Source organism: Mustela nivalis, assembly GCF_964662115.1.
Source record: "Mustela nivalis genome assembly, chromosome: 7".
NCBI classification, from domain to species: domain Eukaryota; kingdom Metazoa; phylum Chordata; class Mammalia; order Carnivora; family Mustelidae; genus Mustela; species Mustela nivalis.
The window spans coordinates 58,059,330-58,074,055 of record NC_139026.1 but is presented as its reverse complement, the minus strand read 5'-3'; the positions used below and the strand labels follow the sequence as shown (position 1 = coordinate 58,074,055).

Genomic DNA, 14,726 nt, shown 5'->3' with positions numbered 1-14,726 from the left:
AATAGGGGAAGAACAGAAGGTAGATAGAACAGTTTGGGAATTCTAGAACTTGAGAAAAGTGAACAATTTTACAGGCTCTGAATAAATTAATGCATGTATGCCTAACTTCTTTTCTTTTTTCTTTATCCTATGGAACTAGGGGAGGACATTCCATAGTTACAGAGGGTACAAAATCTCAGAGTCATAGCCTTAGGGATAAGTGCACAAGTTTCCTTTGTGTTTCACACTATTGCAGTACAGAGGCCCCCTGTAGCTATAGACATACCCAGGGGTCTCTCTCAGGGAGAAGACAGAAGATAAGAATCGCTTAACATCGCTATATGTAGGAAAAAGCCAAGAGAACGTGAGGAAAACTAATAAACCAAAAATATCTGTTCATGCTGACTAATACTATTTGCAAGTAGAAAAAGAGGGAGTGGCCATGGAGTTAAATTTTGAGAGATGAACAGGTACGGAGATGAGGAAGAGCACTTGGGACCAAGAAAACAGCGTGAGGGAAGGTGGAGAAGGGTGAGTGAATGAGCAGAGTTCAGGACACCAGGAACATTCATACTCATATTGGTGAATAAGGACAGTTACTGAGAATGAGTTGCCAGGGGAGACAAGCCAGGGCCAAGCCACCAAGGGTTTCTTTGTCATATTGAAGGATTGCCTTTGCCTTGACAACTCAGGCCATCTATGACAGCCTGAGCTGAAACGGAACTAATAGTTACAGAAATTTAAAAATGATCAAACTGGAGAGAGCCACATCCTCACAAGGGAGTATATAAAAACCCACCTCTCCACTGCCCAAGTCCCAGCCTGTGTTGAGAGGTTCCAGTCCCAAAGCTGACATTTATTCACTACACAAGCAAGTCCCCTAATCTCTCTGAAACTTTTTCATCCTTCAAAGTGAGGCTATTTATACATGTTTTACAACATTATCATGACAATGAAATGAGCTTAAATCATAGGTAAAGGCATATATAACAAGGCCTGGCATATAATTACACAGTAAATGCTATTTTCTTGTTTCCTTTCTTCATTTCTCCTTGTACATTTTTATACACTAGCATACCCCCCACTAAAATGAATTTCTACCCCTCCGCCCATTCAAATCTTACTTGACTTGTTTTTTCGTTTATTCATTAGTCCATTCATTCAGCAATGGTTATTGAGTGCTTGTCATGTACTAAAAAATGTGATGAAGTTGAAGATGAATATGGCAGTGCGTACTCTATTGGAAAGGAGAAATAAATAAATACACAAAGGCAATGTAAGAATAATGAAATCTTCCTTGACTACTCCAGCTGTAAGTGATCAATCATTTCTCTGATTCCTTATGCCACTTTCATCACTTACGACAAAATTACCTTGTAATGTAGTTAACTTTTCAAGTGGCTATGATTCATCTCCCCAACCAGATGTAAGTTCCTTAAGGATGGGCACCGTATCTCATCATTTTTGCTATCTTTTCAGTGCCTTGATCACAAGAATTTAATAAACACACATTAATGATGGTGATGAGCTAGAGAGATGGGCCCTTACCCACTCACGCACTTGTGCAGGTAAATTCCTATCATGAACACATGAACACTCTACTCCCCTTTTTTTGCCTTATCATGGAATTGACATGAAAGGAAACAAGGCATGCACTGTAAGTTTTCATTCATAAGATTGCTGTGTCATTTCCCATCCCTTACAAATGGTCCTATTCCTAAACGTCAGCCTTTCTCAAAAGTGTTCAGTCCTGCAATGCTCCATTTACATTCTGCAGATGGATGATCTAGCTTTTTCTTTCACAGAAAAAGTCAAGCTCCTTGAATGAACATTTCTCAAACTTTCTCTCTCCTGTCCCCCACCTACATGCTTTTATATATCCCCACCAATTATCTCCTTCCTCGCCCATCTTCATTCTTGCTTAACATTACACTCTTCATCTCTTCACTGGATCTAATTTTCTCCCAACTTCAGGTGAATCTTGCTTTCCCGCTTATTCATCCCTAACCCATCCATGCCCAATCCTCAGTATAGTAAGCCTTTCTCTACTGTCCCCTTCCTCTAAGCTAATAAGCATGTTCTAGTGTCTCCAGTTAAAGACTAAGAAGGAGGATAGGGAGAGGAAGATGAAGAAAACAAAACATTCCTTGACTGATCCTTCCACTAACTACCTTATCTCTGCCCTGCCTTCATAGCCATGCTTAGTTTGGATGTAGGAAAAATTTTTAATGACTTTCTCCAAAATTAAAAAAATGAATGCTTAAGTCTTAGAAAACATTTTATATAAGCTTTTTTTTTTTTTTTTTAATGTGTATGTATTTCCTTCAATATAACTTTAGGGGAGGAATTTTTTTCATCCTATGACTAAATCATGAATTACCTAACTAGTGCCTTAACTGAACATCAAGGGTATTTCCAATTTTTTATCATTATAAATAATGTGTGATTAGTATTCATATATATACATTTTTGTGTATATCTCTGTTAATATCTTTAGTAACAAAGTATGATTTTTTGGGGGCCAGAGACCACATTTTGGAGGGGCTCAGTAGACTCACAGACAACTTGCCTTCAGAAGACTGCATTTAGCATTTACACTTCTCTACCTGACATTCACCCTTCAACCCACTGAAGTCTGACTTCCTGAATCTATTTGATTCATCTTCCAACTTCCAATTTCTAGATTCACTGCACTAACCCAAAGCATTTGACACCACGGTCAATTCCCTCCCGGCCTCCAAGAAATGTTCTCCTCTCTTGGTTTCCGTCACATCATGTCCCTTGGTTTCTTTCTTGCCTTTCTGAACCCCTACCTCCCAATTCAGTTTTCTCTGCATTGCTTATGTTGCCCATTAAAGTTATCATACTGTCTGAACTTCTTTTCAATGTATTTGATCTTCCTGGTCAATCCCATCAAGCAACATATTCAACTACCATTTAGAGACTGATAACTCCAAAATCTCTACCTCTAGTTTAGAAATGTCTCCTCTTAGATCCAGGCCTACTATATACAACAACCAACAGGATGTTGCCTTCAAACTTGATGGTTCCAAGATTGAACTAATTATCTTTCCCCAGATGTCCTCCTTTGTCTTTATTCAGTATCTCAGTTATGATGATTCTTACTTGCCCAGACTAGAAATCTTAGGGCCGTCCTCACTAAATCCCACAGTTTTTCCTAGAGTTCTCCTTTCTTCTGAACTGTGCCTGCTATAACCTGATACATTCATTTATATAGCACTTTGTACTTTGAACTATGGTCAGTCTTTTTTTTTTCTTCTGTAACTTGTTATTCTGTAGCTTAGGGGTCTATGTCGTGTTTCCATGGAGAACTGGCTTTGTGCTATTAGTCCATAACACAGTAGTTCCTTTTCGGCAAGAAGGAGGGCAAAAAATAATAAATTGTTTACACTCAGCAAATGCTTGATAAGTGGATAAATAAACAAATGAATAAAGGCATTGCTACCCCTTACCAAAATGCTAAGGCAAGAGGTTTATCTTTGGATCCTGTCTCCCTATCCTGCAACCCTTCTATTACTCCTTCCTTTTCCAAGGTTTTCAGACCTTTCATCTTGACCAATCTTTTCTGTGAAAGAGGGGGAAAAATGATCTGATAGAAGCTTTCACTGTGAGATGCACGATATCTCTCCCAAGAATATTTGCAAGTTGAGAGGTCAATGGGATAGCACAGCTTAAGGAAAGCAAACAAATGAGAAGTGGATGAAAATTTGGGCTTCATCGGAGGATGTTTGCAACCAAGTCATGTTGCTTGGATAAAACAGAGACAGAATTTTCACATGAGGTAGAATTTGATTTGAAAAATATGTCAGGGTAGATTCCAGGATTTTTTATGCACCATATAGAAACCACAGTCTTAGCTCATCTTCTCAGTTGCCACCTTGGTGACCTGGGCTGTGTGGTGGAAGTCGGTGGAGAGGCAGCCTCCTCCCTGAGGGATAAAAACAAAGCCATATTCCCACTGTCTAAAATGGTCCCTGTGATACATGGTTTTTATGTCAATAAGCCACATATCTCAATCTTAAAAACTATCATCCTTTATTCAAAAGGTTAAAAGAAAAAAATTCTAGACACGTTAATTCTATGCACAGTTCTTATATTAAGTTATTAAAATCCCTTCTTAAAGCTTTTTGGGTATTTAAGTGGATTTAAAATAAAAGTTCAGGGCAGTTTGCATTCCAAGATTTGTATAATACTAAGTTGGCTTAGTTTGCACCTCTTTTTTTTTTTTCTTTTCAAACTAACAGTGGCCCCCAGCTCTATGTGGAGAACAACGTGCTCACAGTAATGCTGGTAGGCACAGCGGTCTCCCATTTTTTCAGGCTGCAGGATTCCTCATTACACACAGCTAAAATGATGTTTTACATTGACACACTGGGCTCTCCCAAACATGCCCACATTCACACAATCCATGGTTTCATTGGTGTGGAAGGAAGCAATTTCAGGGTGGGATCAGGGCAACAAGAGACTGGTCTTTGAAGAGCTATGACATTATTTCACAAACTGCACATCTCAATCCAAAGATATTTTACACTACAGACACTATAAATCTCAGCCCACTTCTTTTAGTATCTGCTAAAATAATATTTTCTTTTATTCCTATGAAAATATTACCATGAAAAATTGAAGTGTTCCCTTTCTGCTAAATAGTAATGCTTCATTTCACTGGCATCTACAGCTGCCATCGCTGCTTTCTAAACCAGTAATACCTGACAAATGGCACAACTGAAGGTTTATTTCTGTTATCCCCACCAACATGTGGTATGAAGAAAGCAAACATGATTCTGCTTCTTTTCCTCCTTTTTTATTTCTCCCCAGAAGTATGTTTTCCACAGTACTTCATTTATTTACCTGTGTAACATTGGTTAAGTATCAATTATGTGTACACTTATGCCCTTCACCATTATTCAGTGCTCTGAGAGGGCATTTTTTTTTTCTTTTGGTGGTGATAGTAGGGGTGGTTGTAGTGAAATTCTAAGGGGTGGTTAAGAATGACATAGAGATAGCCACTTCCAGCCAAGATGAAGAACAGTGACCAGACTTACCCTTCTGCTTAAAACAATTAAAAATTTTTTAAAAAGCCAGACAAAATATATTAAAGGAGTGGCTTTCAAGAAATCAAACATCAGAAAATTAAGGACAAGGATCAGTAAGAGACAAGAAAGAAATGAGGTGAGCCTTAGGAATGCCCCAGCTCCCCTAACTGGGAGAGTTTCCAGGCTGTAGCACAAACAAGGAGAACCCAAGGATGCAAGTAGAGCACAGAGATGTCCCTGAGTTGAGGAAACAGAACTGGAAGTCTGGGTAAGCCACGGCAGCTTGAATTCACAGGAAAGAGGGAGCTATGAGCAGCATTGCGGAGATCTACAGTATAAAAGAATTAGACCCCACAACAGAATTTGCCCCAGAAATCACACAAATGATGGGATTAGTGGACAACGATACTGCAACAATTACTGTAACTATTTGATATGTTTACTAAGTTAAAGAAAAGATTGAACATGTTAATTAGAGACACGAAAATACATAAAAGATGCAAATTCAAACTTCTAGCAATGAAACTACTAGGGTCTGAAATGAAAAATGTCCCTTATGGGAACAGCAATGGATCAGATACTGCAGATTAAAATATTACTGAATTTTCAGATATAGAATTAGAAACCATCCAAAATGAAATACAGAAAGAAAAACACTGGGAAAAAAAAAAATGAACAGATCTTCCATGAGTTGTAGAACATCTAGAAATGGTACCCATAAAAGAGAAGGGACAGATAAAATATTTAAAGGTATAATATCAATTCTTTTCCAAATTTGGTGAAAGCTATAAACCCATACATACTAGAAGCAGAACAAGTCCCAAGAACAATATAACACACAAAGAAAACTACACCAAGCAACATCATAATTACAAGGCTTAAAATCAGTTGTAAACAGAAAAATTGTTTAGGGAGCAAGAAGAAAAAAGTCACATTATGTACAGAAGAACAAAGATAAGGAGGATAACGGATTTCTCATTGGAAACAAGACAACTGAGAAGACAGTGGAGCTGCTTATTGAAAGTACTGGAAGAATAAAAGCATCAACCTCAAATCTTATGTCCAGTAAAAACCCTTTCAAAAATGAAGTCAAAATATTTTTTAAAGGCACAAGCAGAAATAATGCATTAGAAACTATGAATAATAAAAGAATCTTTTTTCTTTTTATTTAACTCCCCCTAAAGGCTAATTAGTATGTAAAACAAAAATAGTACACATGTATTGAATAGATTTTAAATATCATTTGTAGTTAGGGTAATGTAAATTAAAACCCCAATGAAATACCATTACACATGTATTAAAATCTCTAAAATTAAAAATAATGATGGTATGAAGCAGCTAGAACTCTCATGTACTGCTGGAAGGAATGGAAAATGGAACAACCACAAAACAACTGTTTTGTTGAACCAAAACAGTTCAACAATTTCTCAAAAAATTAAACACACATCTAACAGCCCCCATGAGCAGCAAATGTTTTGGTAAATGAAAATGTTCCAATCATCCAGTAGACCTGCAACCATCCATAGTGGAAGCTGAGTCATAGAAGTTGAGGAGAATTAGTCAGTCTCTTCCTAATTCAGAGTAAAATGCTTAGAGAGATACCATTTGAGAGAAATCCAATTTTGCTCATAAACCAGATTCCATTCCACGTGGCAGTAACATTACCTTTGGAAGATAAGCACAAATTCTCATGATTAAAAAAAAGATATTATTTTGGATCTGACTGTAAAAATCTTACAGAAATAGTTATAAGACAACTGTATATTAATAAACCTAAAATAGTATGATAATCATACATTGTATGGGAGGTCTTTCAAGTTCAACATCTGAAGCAATAATCATTTTTAATTACTATGATTTATTTTACATCTAAATAAGCAATTTTAACAGCAAAACATTTTTTTAACTAGCCACATACAGAACTATACAAATTAGCTGAAGCCCCCATTTCCCAAACTCAGGAGATTTCTGAAAGCCTTGCCAAAGCTCAGACATGGTCTTTGATAGGTCCAACACTTTACCTTCCCTTTCCTCACATTGAAAATCCAGTCACTAGCCCTAGCAAAAACAAGCTACTCTAAAATATAATTTCTCTACTCTCTTTTAATTGTTTAAGCACAAGGTATATGGAAAACATTCACAAATAGGAAGTTCTCAATGGGAACACAGTCATGTAATTGCTTCTCAAGTTAAGAATTGGTACAGTCCTAGACCTCAGTCCACATGTGTCCCCTCCCAATGATAATCCCTATGCAGCCCTTCCCTGAGGTAATGGAAATCCTGACATTTAACACCATAAATTGGTTTTGTCTATTCTTGAACTTTATATAAACAGAAAATCAGACCCTATGTTTTGTTTGTTCTCCCAACTTTTTATTTGAAAACTTTCAAACCTCCAGAAAAGTGATAAGAATGTATTAAAAAATACCCACATATTATTAACCTAGATTTACAAGTTGCAAATATTTGGCCACCCTTCTCAGTATGTTTTCTCTTTTTAAATAGATAGATCAGGGGCACCTGGATGGCTCAGTGGGTTAAAGCCTCTGCCTTTGGCTCAGGTTATGATCCCAGGGTCCTGGGATCAAGCCCTGCATTGGGCTCTCTGCTCAGCAGGGAGCCTGCTTCCCCCTCTCTCTATGACTGCCTCTCTGCCTACTTGTAATCTCTGTCTGTCAAATAAATAAATAAAATCTTAAAAAAATAAATAGAGAGATCACTGATTAATAGATGATAGATAGATAGAGAGATAGATAAATGATTAGAAACTAAATTACAGATTGTGGACAAGACCACTCATTTTTAAATACTTCACCATGGATGTCCTAAGAACAAAGCCATTCTGTTATATAACCATAATATGATCACACTTAAGAAAATTAACAATAATTCTGTAATATCTAACATCCAGTTCATATTTAATTTTCCTCAGTTTTGTCAAAAATGACTTTCATAAACTTTTTCTAAGAAGTATTCAATCAGGCCTTACTTAGTACATTTGGTTGTTAATTATTTCTTTAGTCTCTCATAATCTCTGTGGCATTCCTTTTTTGGAAAACCTGCACTAATTTGTCCTTTAGAGTATCCCATACTCTGGATTCATCTGTTTCTCTATGGCATCATTTAACTTATGTCTCTATCCCCGTATTTCTCCCAACTTTACAGATTAGGTCTACAGCCCCAGTGAATTCAGGTTAAATATTTTGGACAAGAAGACTTCATAGAAGCATACACATCTATCCAATACACTCTCATATTCCTTCCTCACATATAATTTCCCTCCCAATTCTCTGTGGCTATTTCCAAGAAGAGCAGCAGGTAAACCCCAGGAACCATTCAGTAAAACTATAGAAGTTAACAGAAAACGTGGAAGAAAGCATGTCAATGTGCACGGCAGTTTGGCTTAGATGGCTGCAGCATCATTTTCATTGAGGTTCAGCTCCCTGACCCTCATGATGACAAAATAATATCTTAAATTTTCATGTGAAAGGGACAGCATACCTTTTCTTGGTATTATCTCAGAGAGGAATAGCCAAGTCTGTTTTTGCAGATACCACTTATTAAAGACAAATATTTCCTAGTGCACTTCATGTCTATCAGCACCATAAAAGGCAGAGAAAGAGAAGTAAAATGAAATTAGAGACTCAGCAAGGGAACGATGATAGTATTAGAGAGTTGGCTTTGAAACATTTTAGACAATGACTTAACACCACATATACACAAGCACATTTAAAGTAAAAAAGAATCATGAAACAATACTTACCCTCCCTATGTGTGAAGGAACCCCAATATTTTCTATCTTATTCTTACTTTTTTTTTAAATACAAGGATTTGTGTTTTATCTATACACATTTTTTAACCCCCAATTGTTCGAGTCCTGAGGTTGATGGAAAATGCATTAAGTACTTAACAAAGAAATGAGAAGGGGAAGAGGAGCAAGGTGACAGAGGTATAGGAGACCTCAATATCATCAGGTTAACAAACCATTCTGAACAGCTACAAACTCAACAGGAGAGAGAAAAGAAGAGCAGCAATTCTAGGAACAGAAAATCGACCACCTTCCAGAAGGTAGGACCTGCAGAGAAGTGAATCTGAGGCAACAGATGGGAAGATAGACCATGGCGGGAGGGGCTGGCTCCCGGCAAGTGGTAGAGCCACGGAGCACAAAATTGGAACTTTTAGAAATCTGCTAGGCTGAGGAATGTCACTCCAGAGGCTAAGCAGGGGTTGGAGCCCTCACGGGGACAGTGTGGTCTCAGGACCTCACAAAAAGTTGTGGGGTGTCTGAGTGTGGCAAATCTCCCAGGCATCGGAGAGGGGAAGCCAGCTGCAGAGAGGAGCGGAGCAGTGGGCTTTCAGCTCAGGCTTACCTTAAACCATGATCCATGGCACAGTTGGGGCACTGCTCTTTGAGAAGGGACCCCACAAGTGGCAGAGCCAGGGAGACTCACCTTCCTCCTCCAGAGCAAGCCATGTAGGAGCACACTAGAGGAATCTACTGGGTTTAGAGACTCCAAACAGGGCCATGTGCCAGAGATAGAAATGCTTAGTCACAGCCTGGGTGAGCTCGGAGCACAGTCAGAGACCAGGGAGAAGGGAGTGACTGACTGCTTTTCTCCAAAGGCAGAAAATGGGGAATGGGGCCCTGAGCTCTCAGGCCCTCTGGGCAGAGACTGGGAGGCTGCCATTTCATTCCCATCCTCCAGAGCTCTATGGAAAGCATTCAGGGAACAAAATCTTCCAAGAGCAAACCCGAGCAGATTAATTAGCTTGGCCCCTGCCAAGGGTGGTGCAATTCCATCAAGGGCAAAGACATTTGAGAATCACTGCAACAGGCCCCTCTCCCAGAATATCAGCAAGAACATCCAACCAAGACCAAGTTCACTAATCAATGAGAACTGTGGAACTCCAGAGCTAGGGGAAAGCGACATACAGAATTCATGGCTTTTTCCCCTGTTATCCTTTAGTCTTTCAAAGTTAAATTTTTTTTTAATTTTAGTTTTTTCTTATTCTCTTTTTCATTTTTCCTCTTTCTAATTTTAATATTTTTAAATTATTTTATCTTATCAATACCTTTATAAAAATCTTTTTAAATTTTTACCATTATAGACATATTTGATTCCTACATTGCATTTGACCTTATTTTTTGTATACATATAGGTTTTTTTCTTTAAAATTTTGGGGTACACTTCTTCTAATAGATTAAAATATACCCTAACTCTAGTGCATGGCTTTGTCCTAGTCTCCAGCCTGATCACATTCTTTCCTCTTTTTTTTTTCTTTTTCTTTTCAACCAACTTCTTATCCTATCAACTCTTTTTTTAGAATCTTTTTACATTTTCATCTTTACAGTCATATTCCATCCCTTCATTGTGTTTACACTTATTTTTGCATATATATATAAGTTTTTCTTTCTTTAAAATTTTGGGAGGTAGTTTCTTCTAACAGACCAAAATATACCCAAAATCAAGTGTGTGGCTCTATTCTATTCACCAGTCTAATATATATATATATATTTTTCTTTTTTTCCCTCCTTTCTTCTCCCCCCAGTTTCAGGTCTCATCTGATTTAGTTAGCGTATATTTTTCTGGGGTCGTTACTGCCCTTTAGTATTTTGTTCTCTCATTCATCTATTCTTATCTGGATAAAATGACAAGGTGGAAAATCACCACCAAAAAAAAAAAAAAAAAAGAAAGAAAGAAAAAGAAAAGAAAAATAGGTAGGGCAAATGGCAGGAACCTAACCAATATGAATATTGGTAATATGTCAGAACTAGAGTTCAGAATGATGATTATTGGGGTGCTAGCTGAGCTCAAAAAAACCATGGAAGATATTAGAGTATCCCCTTCTGGAGAAATAAAATCCCTTTCTGGAGAAATAAAAGAACTGAAATCTAACCATGTTGAAATTAAAAAAAAAAACTATTAAGAGGTACAATAAAAAATGTAGGCTCTTACAGTAAGGATAAATGAGGTAGAATAGAGAATTAGTGATATAAAAGACCAAATGATGGAGAATAAAGAAGCTGAGCAAAAGAGAGACAAACAACTACTGGACCATGTGGGGAGAATTCAAGAAATAAGTAATACCATAAGATGAAAATATTAGAATAATTGGGATCCCAGAAGAAGAAGAAAGAGAGAGGGAGGCAGATGGTATACTGGAACAAATTATAACAGAATTTCCCTAATTTGGTGAAGAGAAAAAGCATCAAAATCCAGGAGGCACAGAGAATACCCCCAAAAATCAATAAAAATGGGTACACACCCTGTCATCTAATAGTGAAACTTACAAGTCTTAGTGACAAAGAGAAAATCCTGAAAGCAGCTCAGGACAACAGGTCTGTAACATATAATAGTAGAAATATTAAACTGTCAGCACACCTATCCACAGAGATCGAGTAGGCCAGAAAGAACTGGCATGATATATTCAGAGCACTAAATGAGAAAAATAGGGGTGCCTGGGTGGCTCAGTGGGTTAAAACCTCTGCCTTTGGCTCAGGTCATGATCCCAGTTTCCTGGGATTGAGCCCCACATTGGGCTCTCTGCTCAGTGGGGAGCCTGCTTCCCCCCTTCTCTCTGCCTGCCTCTCTACCTATTTGTGATCTCTGTCTGTCAAATAAATAAATTAAATAAAATAAAATAAAAAAAGGAAACGAGAAACATATACAGCCAAGAATACTATATTCAGTGTGACTGTCACTGAAAATAGGAGAGATAAAAAGCTTCTAGGACAAAAAATAAATAAATAAATAAAAATAAACTAGACGAATTTGCAAACACCAAACAAACCTTACAGGAAATATTGAAAGGGACCCTCTAAGCAAAGAAAGAACCTAAAAGTAACAGAGCAGAAAGGAACAGAGACAATATGCAGTAAAAGTCACCTTACAGGCAATACAATGACACTAAATTTCTATCTTTTAATAGTTGCTCTGAATGTAAATGGATTCAGTGCTTCAGTCAAAAGACACAGGATATCAGAATGGATTTAAAAAAAAAAAAAAAGACCTATTGATATTCTGTCTGCAAGAAACTCATTTTAGACCCAAGACGCCTCCAGATTTAAAGTGAGGGGGTGGAAAACAATTTACCGTGCTAATGGACATGAAAGCTGGGGTGATAATCTTTATATCAGATCAATTAGATTTTAAGCCAAAGACCATAATAAGAGATGAGGAAGGACACTATATCATACTTAAACGGTCTGTCCAACAAGAAGAGCTAACACTTTTAAATATCTATGCCCCTAACATAGGAGCAGCCAATTATATAAACCAATTAATAACAAAAATCAAAGAATCACATCAACAATAACACAGCAATAGTAGGAGACTTTAGCACCCCCCCCACACACACACACACTGAAATGGACAGATCATCTAAGCAAAAGATCAACAAGAAAATAAAGGCTTTAAATGACACACTGGACCAGATGGACATTACAAATATATTTAGGACATTCCATCCCAAAACAATAGAATACACATTCTACTCTAGTGCACATGGAACATTCTGCAGAATAGATCACATCCTGGGTCATAAATCAAGTCTCAGCTGGTACCAAAAGATTGGGATCATTCCCTGCATATTTTCAGAGCACAGTGCTCTGTAGCTAGAACTCAGTCACAAGAGGAAAGTTGGAAAGAACTCAAATACATGGAGGCTAAAGAGCATCCTACTAAAGAATGAATGGGTCAACCAGGAAATTAAAAAATTCGTGGAATTCATAGATGCAAATTCATGGAAATACATGAAAAACAAATGAAAATGAAAAATTCATGGAAGCAAATGAAAAGGAAAACACAACTATTCCAAGTCTTTGGGACACAGCAAAGGCATTCCTGATAGGAAAGTATATAGCAATACAAGCCTTTCTCAAGAAACAAGAAAGGTCTCACGTACACAACCTAACCCTACACCTAAAGGAGCTGGAGAAAGAACAGCAAAGAAAACCTAAACTCAACAGAAGAAGAGAAATAGTAAGGATCAAAGCAGAAATCAATGAAATAGAAACCAAAAGAACAGTAGAACAAATCAATGAAACCAGGAGCTGGTTCTTTGAAAGAATTAATAAGATTGATAAACCCCTGGCCAGACTTATCAAAAAGAAAAGAGAAAGGGCCCACATTAATAAAATCATGAATGAAAGAGGAGAGATCACAACTAACACTAAAGAAATAAAAACAATTATAAGAATATATTATGATCAATTATACACCAGCAAATTTGACAATCTGGAAGGAATGGATGCATTCCTAGAAACATATCAACTATCAAAACTGAACCAGGAAGAAACAAAAAACCTGAACAGACCCATAACCTATAAGGAGATTGAAGCAGTCATCAAAAATAACCCAACAAATAAGAGCCCAAGGCCAGATGGCTTCCCAGGAGAATTCTACCAAACATTTAAAGAAGAATTAATACCTATTCTCCAGAAACTGTTTCAAAAAATAGAAATGGAAGGAAAACTTCCAAACTCATTTTATGAGGCCAGCATTACCTTGATCCCAAAGCCAAAGACCCCATCAAAAAGGAGAATTACAGACCAATATCCTTGATGAACATGGATGCAACAATTCTCACCAAACTACTAGCCAATAGAATCCAACAGTACATTAAAAAGATTACTCACCACAACCAAGTGGGATTTATTCCTGGGCTGCAAGATTGGTTCAACATCCACAAATCAATGCGCTACAATACGTTAATTAAAGAAAGAAAAAGAACCATATGATACTCTCAATAGATGGTGAAAAAGCATTTGACAAAGTATAGCATCCTTTCTTGATCAAAACTCTTCAAAATGTAGGGATAAAGGATACATACCTCAATATCATCAAAGCCATCTATGAAAAACCCACCACAAATATCATTCTAAATAGGGGAACACTGAAAGCATTTCTCCTAAGGTCAGGAACACGACAGGGCTGTCCACTATCACCACTGCTATTCAACATAGTACTAGAAGTCCTAGCCTCAGCAATCAGAAAACTAAAAGAAATAAAAGTCATCTGAATCAAAGAAGTCAAACTCTCACTCTTTACAGATAATATGATACTTTATGTGGAAAACCCAAAAGACAGCACTCCAAAACTCTTAGAACTCATACAGGAATTCAGTAAAGTGTCAGGATATAAAATCAATACTCAGAAATTAGTTGCATTTCTATACACCAATGGCAAGACAGAAAGGGAGAAATTAGTCAATCCCATTTATAATTGCACCCAAAACCATAAGATACCTAGGAATAAACCTAACCAAAGAGGCAAAGAATCTGTACTCAGAAAACTATAAAGTACTCATGAAATAAATTGAGGAAGACAGAAAGAAATGGGAAAATGTTCCATGCTCATAGATTAGAAGAAAAAATATTGTGAAAATGTCTATGCTACCTAAATCAATCTACACAATTAATGCAATCCATATCAAAATAACATCAATTTTTTAAAGAAATGGAAAAAATAATCTTAAAATTTATATGGAACCAGAAAAGACCACGAATAGCCAGAGGAATGTGAAAAAGAAAACCAAAGTTGGCGACATCACAATTCTAGACTTCAAGATCTATTACAAAGCTGTAATACATAAAAACATAAAGCCTTTTTTACATAAAGATATAAAATACATAAATACATAAAGACAGTATGGTACTGCCACAAAAACAAGCACATAGATCCATGGAACAGA

General features: G+C 37.0%; 1 long non-coding RNA gene across 1 annotated transcript in view; it reads right to left on the bottom strand.

The window, feature by feature from the left end:
- LOC309870191 overlaps window positions 1-9,570 on the bottom strand; it is a 62,150-nt gene extending 52,580 nt beyond the window's left edge. The window contains exon 1 of the long non-coding RNA XR_014314534.1: window positions 9,485-9,570. This is a non-coding gene — a long non-coding RNA (uncharacterized lncRNA). The remainder of the gene's footprint in view (window positions 1-9,484) is intronic.
- Window positions 9,571-14,726: the final 5,156 nt, after the last annotated feature.